The following is a 10,851-nucleotide window of genomic DNA, read 5'->3' on the forward strand; positions in this document are numbered from 1 at the left end:
TAGAAAACAGAACTGGGTTTCTACAATTGGAAAATTTAACTTTTCTTCTACTTTAAAACAGTATGTTTTCAGACAATTGGGAATTCATTAGAATTTTATCCCTTTGGTTAATACTATAGTCAGTGATGTGTTTGACCATCTAAGAGCCTGCAGTCTAAGAAACTAATTATTGCCAGTGATGTTTGGATGTTACTTTGTGATCTAGACTAAAGTATTTGTATCTCTAGAGCAAAGTGAGTTTAATTTTACCATGCATTTTCTTATGGTCTTATATATACTATAAGGAATAGAGATAAAATATGAAGGGACTGAGTCACTGAATCTGTCTGTCAGACGCATCTCTATTCCTGTAAATAATGCACCCCTATGCATTCAGCAGGTTTCCTTTTAAGTCTGTTGGGCTTCTTGCTCTTCCTCTTCTGGCTGAATAATGTTTGGATAAATAGATGTATACTTAAATGGACAGACAGTGAATTGAAAATACTCTGGAATGCATTTTAGTTTCCTTTGCTGATGATCTATTGAATATACCTGATGCATTCTATGTGTTCATTGACTTTTCTATTTGTTTCATACTTGTACTCATTTTTACTGATCACCATCCTGCCTTCTGTAATGTCAAGATATAATGAAAAATCTTCCACCAGCAGAGGTGTCCTTTGATATTTCTTATAAGCATTTTTTTTTCTTTTAACTTTTTTTTTTTTTTTCTGTGGACCTGTACTGGTTTCTTTTTGATGAAGTTTCAAATGTACAGCATACAGGCATAACTGTGACTTTTGCAACTATTTATTTTTCATTTCTTTTCACTGTATTTTTTTTTTCATAGTTGTAATATTACAGAGTTGCTGCAACTGTGCAGAACATTTATTAAGTATATTCATAGTATTATTATTATCTAACTAGTAGGGAACTAAGAATTATTCACGGTAGTGTACATGAATATCAGTGTGAATGTCAGTTCATTATTCTGTTACCCAAATAATTGACAATATTGACTACAACAATTTATCAGCTTCACAAAGGTGGAATGTTTAATAGACGTCAAGAGACCTTGTGGTCTGTATGTGTCTGCACAGCTAATACAAAACAGAGGTACCTTATGCAATTTAAAAGCTGTTTAGGAAATGTTTTATAAATGCACTGGTGTTTTTTATTTTGTTTTTGTTTTGTTTTTTCTATTTCTTTTTTGTTTTATTTATTTTTTTCACACACACGAAATAAAAATAATAATAATGAAAAAAATCTAGTGTTTTCATTGTTTGAATATAGAGGACAAAAGGACCCTGGAGAATAAACTCCCACTTTCCTACACAGTGCTCTGTGGTGGTGAAAAAGTCTTAGAGCAGTCTTCAGGGGAATTGGAGAAGCCGGCTTTCTAAATTAATTTTCACCAGTATTTCTGTATCTAGCAAAGGAATGGCTGTGAGTTAACATTTGAAAGAGAGCACAAATCTGTAAATTAGCAAACAAATAACTAGCTTCTCCCTGTGAGAAAAAAAAAATAATAAAAGAATAATAATAAAAATCAGAAGCAACTTGCTGGGAAATATCATCCTTAAAAGAGGCATCTGAATGAAAAAAGACTGCAAGTCCCTGTCCTTCTTGAGGAAGAAAAAAACGTTAATGTTTCCTTGATGGCACTCTCAGTCACAATCTTAGGAGTTGTGAAAAATGACCATGATCTGAAAGGTTTGATCCCACCTGGCCTGCACTGGTGTGAATCAGGTCTATGGATTCCAGTGGATTTATCTCTGGGCAAACCCACTGTTCAGCCAGAATCATGCATTTGTCTTAGAAGACATGTTTACCACAGGTTATTGGGTGTTGTACTTAAATTACTGGGTGAAGTTCCCCTGGCTCTGCTCTGCAAATTGATTGTGAACTTAAGTGATTTTGTGGGGCTTTTTTTGGTTATGATCATTATTTTTAACAAGTTTTATTTCTGTTTCCTTAAGAGATCTATAGTTCTGTGGTCATAAGATTAATTTGATGAGAAGAATCCTTAAAAAAATATTCTGATTCAAACATAGAGAACCCAGAATCAGACAGAGAGAACTGGGAAAATGTCTGTCAGCACATTCTAATATTTTTTAATGTGTTTCACTATTTGGTAGGAGGAAAAGATGAGTTTTAGTATTTTAATTCCTGTATCTGGGAGCAGTGTGGATAAGTGCAACAGCAAATAATGGCCTTAAAACTTGTGCATGTAAAATACATCTTGGCAAATAAACTTTTAGAGAGAACATTGGTAGCAAAAAGTTCCTGGGTAAAAAATGTTTGTCCTTTTCACATTGTGCCTGTTGGATGAACAGAGGAAGAATAACAGACTCCAGGGTGACAATCTAGTGTCTGCATTTATTTATTTATTTATTTATTTATTAGCACTAAATAATTTTGAACACAGAGGAAAATCATTTAAGACTTAAAAAAAAAATAAAAATAAAAAAAAGCTTTGGCAAGCCTTCCCAAATCTGATTAACTTTCTTATGTAATTTAATTGGTAAGAAGTGACCTAGAACACAGTTAGTTAAGCATATACTTAATTACTATATGATAAATAAATATTCTGAAAATTGGAAAAATGGGAAAATTATCATTCTTTAAACCAGTCTGGTGCTTTCACCATGCAATCCTTGTGTGATCTGAGGAGTTCAAAGAGTGCTTGCTCTGTTTTTGTTATTTTGACAGCCGGTTGAAGAAACATTTGAAAGACATCATTGGCTTGAACCTCACAAAGCTGAATCAGAAGTTGCCTCCACATATTGAATGAAGCTTTGAAGAAGGTAAAAAGCAGTGAGAGTTGACTCCAGCCTGCAGTTATACTGCTGATAAGGAGAAGTGCTGAATAGTCTGTAAATTAGTTATAATCAGGTCTTATTATAATTAAAACTGTCAACAAATAGACAAAGACTCTTACTGACGTACACTTAAACTTGTAAGTAACAGGAATGAGGTACATCTGTATGACTAGCTGACATATTATTTCCTTTCAGTATATCTGTTTCCTTAGGAAACTGCCCATTCACGTTGTCAGCCTAAATGTCCTGTTGTTCTAAGACATTAAATCTAACTTAGGCCAATGACAACTTTTGTTTATCTGCTTCCATCTACACTGTAAATTTTTAGGACTTGCTGAGGAAGACTTTATGCAAGTTTCTAAAAGCTTCTGGATGCCTTTAGACCTACAAAGGACCTGAACCTTTTCCCAATTAAAATTGCAGTGTTTATGTTCATATACCTGTCTTAAGTACCTCTACAATTCAGCCTATCCATTATAGCTGTTTACCCATACCTGTGTAGCAAACACACAGTCAAATGTGTAATGCCAATATTGTGTGTGCATAAGAAAAATAAAATGAAATGATAATGGAAGGGATCTGAAAGAAATGTTGTGACTCTGTAAAGAACTGTAAATCAATGAATAATCAATATTAATATATATATAGTAAGAGTCCCACCAATGCAAAACAAGGAATTTCACAAGGAATTGGTTTAGGTTTCTGGCATGCCAGGCTTGGCTATGAGAGAACGTTAAGTAGATTTAATTGCCTACATGCATTTTTTTTTTAAACCAAATTGCTTCTTCTAAGTATAATGTTATACTTTCTTTTCCTTGTTACATCAGGAATTCATGGGAAATTATTAGCAGCAGTTTCACAACCTTTGAATAGTATCACTCCTTTTATTCTACTGTACAGAAAAACACACTTTGCAACTCTCAGCTTTTCAACCTCAAGTATTTGCCACTTAAAAATAAATTTGAAAGCCACTTCAGTGTGTAACACAACATATATTTATAACTTGGGAGAAGAAATCAAACAACAAAATTTGAGAGAGGGCTGGAAAAAGCCCATATCTATTTCTACAGGCAGATCACTTTGCATATGGCATATAACCTCTAAGTCAAGAGAGTCTAGCACAAAGTGTGAAATAACTCCTCTCTTTTGAATAGGATGAATGCAACATGAAGTGATTAAAAGGATGATTGTAATATTGTACGTCCCGGAACATTAATAAGCTGGCATTACAAATGCTCCCTGGTAACTGTTTTTGACATCAGCATTATTAAATGTTAATCAAGGAAGAGGAATCACTAGATAAACATAAAGCAGTAGTGATCATGGAGTATTAGTAAACATGGAAAGGAACAATGAGTATTCACACATGGCTAGAGCCAGATTCTGCACCATATTTCTTCCTTATTGTTTCTACATCTGCTCCTCTGACTTATAGAATACCCTGAGTAGGAAGGGACCAATTAGGGTCATGGGACATTCTGAGAGTTCTTTCTTATATTGGATGGGGAATTGGAATAGAGAATTTGTTTCTCTACTTTTATGTCTTGCTTTATTTTAGAGAAGAGTCTCCTCACATTCTTAGTAAGATTTGTGATGTTGGGAGTTTGTAATTATTTCTTGTAAAAAAAAAATTTAGCACCTTCTTTAAAAGGATCAATTATTAGTCCTGCTACAACTACAAATCATGGCAGAATATTCAAAATGGGGATGTTCCGTTTTATTTTCATGTTACGATTTATCAGACTTAAAATGAACTAGAAATATATGTTTTAGAAGTCTTAGTTAAGCAAAATAGCAGTGTTATTAGAGAATTAAGAATGTTTTTATTCATCTATTGGAAATGTGCCAGGTTTCTTCAAGATTAAAGGCAGACATGAGAAAAAGAAATGGCATGATAATTGCTCCTGAAAGGAAACTGAAGGATGACATTATGGCAGTGTTCTGACTTTTCTTAAGCCAGTCTCTTGTTCAGGCTTACACACTGTCGCAGAGAGGGAACAGCCACAGAGTTCCCCTAATATACACTGATTGAACATTTCTGTCAGGCCTGATTCACCTGAGAGACACTGCAGTACTGCTCTACTTCCTCCCTCTTTTCTATCCAACTAACGTCCCTAGCCTGGGGGGCCTTGTGGTTGTTGGGTATCACTCCTTGATAAGGAAATCTTTAGTGGACAGTTTACATCAGCAGGATATCCTTAAAACATTAGCGTAGTTGGAAGGGGAGGTTAGTTGAAGTTGTTGAATTATTTTTGGTTTTTTTTAGGAAATGTAATTTATTGGCTTGGACTTTGAGAACAGAGTAAATGGGACAAGGAGTAGACTTTCTTGAGATGAAATGTGTGCATCTTTCTAACACGGTCTCTATTTAAGATTGTTTCTGACAAAACTAAGTTAGAATTACTCTTTTATCAGCAGTTGATTGTTTTGTGCATGATTTACAAAGATTGTCAGGAAGTGTCAAGATCCCTAGGACACGTGCATTTTATTGACACTCCACTAGACATGGCAATAAAGGTACATATTTCTAGTAGCCACTTTTCCTTTATGCTCTGAGATATACAGTTTTCCAGTGTCACAGTGGTATGAGTGTGGTGTTATCACTTAGTCTTCCTAGAAAAAGATTAGATAAAATTTAGTAAAAAAATATTTATTTTGTATTATAAAGAATATAACTTCATAATGCAAACTCATTCCCTGTAGGATATGCAATCCAAACATTGGTCTGCAAAGGGGAGTCCAAGCCTTGCATACACATTTCAGATTTAGAATTTAAGTCCTTAGATCCAGATACTTGGAGTTTGTGTCTGTCTTTTATTTAAAGCAACTGACTCAGGTTCTCTACCTGAGTCCTCTGAGGCAACTCTCCAGGCAAGGACCATATCCATGCTTAAGCATGAGGGAAAAGTTATCTTGATGCAGTCAATGCCATGAACACAGGGAATTGATGACTTGGCATTCAAGTACCAAGTCATCAATCATAAAGAATCAATCTTCACTCCCTGAGGAGCTGGCCCCAGGTAAACATAATTCTCTCTCACTGCCACAGACCTGATAGCTCTTGTCTCATTTGTAGAGAGCGTATTTGTTCTTATTTCAACATTGATTCACTTGGCATTCAGGAGTATTTTCCACATTCCCAGAAAATGTCACCTAATTCATACTATCTAGAAGGAAGCAACTGGATGGACACTTGTGTATTAGAAGATCCTAACACTTGTTTTCCCAGTAGTATACCATAAGAGTTGAGTGGAAAAGAACTTTCTGTTGGTTTCCACACTGCCTCTTGTGTATGTGATTTGAAACGGGGAATGGTATGTACACAAAGAGAGCTGTTACAAGCATTTGAGTGCTTTAAAGTCAGTCAGACTCTTTATGTCTGTCAGAAGGTTGATTAATCAATACACCTCATTATTTGCACTTAGGTGACACCTCAGCTGCATCACCATGGACTATGACATATTCGAACCAGGACTTATACTAAACAATGAAAGAAGGTTGGGCTCTGTATGCTTAAAGAGCAAAGCCTTTTAGACTCAGTAAACTTTGATGGTTTGATTGTACTTCCTTGGGACAAAGCATTCTGAAAAACATCAAGATAAATGAGTTCTAGGAATTTGAAGGGCTAACTCTGAAGAATGGTTGCTGCACTTGTTAGACAATTGAAAAAAAGAACTGTTTTAATTTTCTTTTAAAATTATTCTTAGTCCTAGACAGGGATTCAGAATAGCCACCTCCTAAGCACCAGATTATTGCAAATTATAGCTCGCAAATTATATTTGAAAAGGAGGAGTGGATTTACAATGTATTCTTGTGCATACTTTCTTGTAATCTGGGACCTCTTGAAAGCTGTTTGTTTTTTTCTTTTTGTCTTTTTCTTTTTCTTTTTCTTTTTCTTTTTCTTTTTTTTTTTCTTTTTCTTTTTCTTTTCCTTTTCCTTTTTCTTTTTCTTTTTCTTTTTCTTTTTCTTTCTTTTTTTTTTTTCCTTTTTAAGGTAAGAATTGCTTATAATTAGATATCTGCGCTATATTTTTATCTTCAGAAGCAGTGCTCTTATTCATAAAATCTAAGGAAAAAACACTTTCCAGAAAGACAGAAGTTTTCCAATGTTTCTCCCATTTTGTGCAGAGTAGGCAAACTTCCTCCACAACAAAACCATTCCCGATCCGCAGTGCAGGCAGTGCTTCAAGAGGTTACATCCTTTTCTTCAAATGTGGTTTTCCACTTGGCCTGATCTGATCTAATATTGTGCTACAGGCTAAAAGGGTTATCTCAACCATCCCCTGCTCCTGACTGTGATCTCCTGCTGTTACCTTATATGAGTTCCAGAAATCATGCAACCATGGAGACCGATGATGCAGTTCATTGCTCTGGCTGAAAATGAATTCAGCAAAAAACAAACAAACAAAAAACCGTAAATGGTTGAAGTGGTTGGTTTTCAATCAGAGAAGCAAACTGATTAGACTCACCTTGTATTCACCAACGTGCTAAATCTGATATGAGGCCAGGAAAGAGGATGGGGCTGAAAGAACAGATAATTCCTTTTGGACAGTGTCTGAGCTAGACCATGAAAGGACAGTGCCCACATTTGAGTTACAGTGTAACCAAGACTGTGAAATTCATGCGTTTAGAATTAAGTTGTGTGAGATGATATGGGAAAGATGAGAGGTCTTGACAACTTAAAAAACTTCTAAAGTACAAGTGAATATAAAGTATGTGTAGTCATCTGAACTGTTTTTTCCTCCACTTACCGGATGGTTACACAGTGGTATGACCCTGATCCTAGTTTTACACGTTTTTCTCTCCTTTAAAAAATATTAAAAAAAATACAAAATAGAAAATAAATTCTATTTTTTACTTTTATTCTTTTTATGTTTATATGAAAAATGGTGAATAAGTCAAATTAATCGTAATGGCATTGAACATTTAAGCACTGGAGAGAGCTTAAATACTGTTTCTGTCATTTCTCAGGGCAAGAGGCACTGAAATTGAACTGGAATCTCTCTCTACTTTTTACAGAGAGAGATTAAAATGATCATATTTAGACTAGTTGAAATTTGCCTAAGAAATGTAATGACAGCAACATAGTCTTCAAAATTTAGCTTGAGTGGGACTTTTGTACTATGGGGAAATCGTGTAGGCTGTTCACATAGTCCTGAAATTACCCCCTCAGAGATAAACTGGGATAATGACGATGAATTTGCACCTTGTTGCACTTGCACTGAATTCCTGGTCCTTTGGGAACTTAATAATCATATTTCACTTGCCTAGAAGAATTTTTGTTCTAACTGCTTTGCTGATCTGAAATAAATAATTAGTAATTTAACGAAAAGTTCTGGTTTATCTTTACACAGACATGAGTTTCAGAATACATTTATATAAAGTTTGGGTAAATCTCTAAACTGAACCTCTGAACCATCCACATTTTGTTCATTCCAAGCTTTAATGCTTGGGAAAGTGACCAATGAGGCATAAAGCAAATCTCATTGCTTCATCAGATGGTGAATGCAATTTATGATCTACTGACAAACCCAGCAGAGAATGCTGAAATATTGTGGTCACGCCTAATAAAATAGAAGGTACAGTCTGTAGATCGGAGCAGAGACTAATCTTAGCACTAATCTTCACCAAAGCCAATGGGAGTTACTCTGGCCTCCATTCAACAAAATATTTAAGCACATGTTTAACTCCAGGTCTGTGGTTAGAGTGACTGCAGGCTACAAATGAAAGAACGTGGGTGCAAGCTGGACAGTGTGACCGATTTCACTTCTTTTGCCAGTCCCCTCATAGCGCTGCTTAAGGCTCCTTGTTAAGAATGTTCCTAAGTAATCTGTGCCTGATTTGAAATGCTGTTAAGTGTGTGTTTTAAATTAAGGTTTTCCATTTAGCTGAATTAGATTTTGAGTAGAAAATGTGCCCCATGGAACTGAAATGGTGGTGATAGGCAAGTAATCAGGAGGTTTTACTGGCCAAAGAAATGCACATTAGGTCCTTAAAAAGTGGATTAATTAGCCAGGAAGTTTCGAGGAGACCTGGGCAGACACTCATAGTCCTTGCAAAATATCAGAGATGCAAAGTCTTGCTGAGACAGTGAGGGACTTGCTTGCATGATGAATCCACGATTATCTTTCTCCCTGCACATTTCTGCTTATCCTTCTCACCTAGCTTAGGAGAGCTCTTTTCAGAGAGAATTTCAAGGGCTGCTTTATTTGTTAGGAGACAAGGAGGCACTAATAAATTCCTCTGTGTGAGGTATTTAATTACATAATAATGTGTACACTAATCAAGGTAAATGTGTTTGTGAAAACACCTTGATATGGGAACAGTTAATCACCCAAGGCATTGCTTCTTAACACACCTTGGAAGTTAACTTAATTAAATTAATTAGAACAATGAAAAAAATGAACTGTTTATTGGTCTACAATGGCCCGAAGCGAGCACTTTTACACCAATGCTAAAAAATCTCCCAGACTACAAGCCATTTTTTAATTAATTATTATTATATTTTTTTTTCTCTGAGCTTCCAGTCCTTGCACTTATGGCAAGCTTGTGAAGAGCCTGAAACTGATGACATTTTCCCACACAGCCATAACATCTGAACTCTTTGTCTGAAGTAGCCAGATGATTCATGCCCACAAGTACTAAACTTACTGCTGAGACACAAAAAAACCAAACTCACCTGTGAGCTGATCTGTGTAGATATTTACTTGTTACAAAAGGACAATTAAATACACCAGTGGTACGCTTCTTCACAATAAAAAATGTAATGGAAACATGTGGAAAGACACCTTATTATTCCTAGTAAGGTTTGCGTTGAATCTCATTATTACTTCCTGCTTCCAAATATTACATTCAATACAGCTACTTGTTATATATGTATAAAATTAATATATGCATATATTAATATAAATATACAATAAAATAATAACCATATTTTATATATACATATATAAAATTATTATATAGAATAGCAATAAAGGTACATATATATATATATATATATATATATATATATATATATATATATATATATATATATATATATATATCAGATTTTGTTTTCCTCTGTGGTTTCTGCAAATTTCTGTTGATCACAAATATACCAGGCATGCAGCTGATTTCTAAGAACATGACTGTAGGTTTGGTTATACAAAAAAGATCTGCTAGCTGTATGTGACACCCAGGCTGATTCTGGATAAAGGTTAATGTATAATTTACGATATGGTCAAGCCTGACTCCCTGTTACTCTTTGTTTCCTGTTCCCTTGCATTCCTCTTTATTTTTGGAGAAAACATTCTTAAAGGTCTATGGAAAGATGGATCTGATAGATGAAATATATATATTTTGCTTACTTTTCTTGAACCAAAAAAGACCCTTTACTTAATTCCCAGTGAGACAGCAAAAATAAAAATAAAAATAATAAATAGTAATAATAATAAAAGGTTTGTTTTAGCACAAGACAGGGAGGATATGTTACAGGGCATGGAAAGAGGGGCTGGGTGAGCATATGATGGGTCATCTTTGTGAAAGCAGTAGCTTATGCTAACTTAAATCATGCATGAAATTAATGCTGTGGCAAGTCACCCTTTCTGAGTGATGCAAGAAAAAGGGCTGGAAGTTCAGCAGATTGCAGATGAATGGTTGTTCATAACTTCTGTCATGCTTTGGCCTTTAGAAAGTTACCTAGATCACTATATCTAGACTGCAGCAGGATATGGCTGACAGGGACTATCCTGCCACATTAACCCATAAGCAAGGCAGCCAGGAGCAGCTACAGCAGTACCAGCCTTAGCATCACACACCTCCCTGGGCACAGTCCAAGACCAGGCTAGACCATGCCATTAGTTTAGGTTCAGTTCATGGTTGAACAGTGTTGTGGTAAAGTGAAAAATGAATAACCTGCAGCATCATTTGATCAGATTCTAGCAGTCTATCAAATGCGAGTCTTAGCTTGTGGGTAGGGTGGTGGGATCTTTGTGCTGGGCAGAGACAGTAGGACACTTCTTGCCTTAACTCTCAGATGCAACAGAGGAGGAAGGTCTTCATTCTG

At 35.4% G+C, this 10,851-nt stretch overlaps 1 long non-coding RNA gene across 1 annotated transcript in view; it reads left to right on the forward strand.

Annotated features, from left to right (window-relative positions):
- LOC107305733 (uncharacterized) overlaps positions 1–3,375 on the forward strand; it is a 154,527-nt gene extending 151,152 nt beyond the window's left edge. Inside the window, exon 3 of the long non-coding RNA XR_014939857.1 lies at positions 2,692–3,375. This is a non-coding gene — a long non-coding RNA (uncharacterized LOC107305733). The remainder of the gene's footprint in view (positions 1–2,691) is intronic.
- The last annotated feature ends 7,476 nt before the right edge of the window (positions 3,376–10,851 follow it).

This window comes from Coturnix japonica, chromosome Z (genome assembly GCF_054131305.1).
Source record: "Coturnix japonica strain WE chromosome Z, WE-NBRP24, whole genome shotgun sequence".
Classification (NCBI taxonomy): domain Eukaryota; kingdom Metazoa; phylum Chordata; class Aves; order Galliformes; family Phasianidae; genus Coturnix; species Coturnix japonica.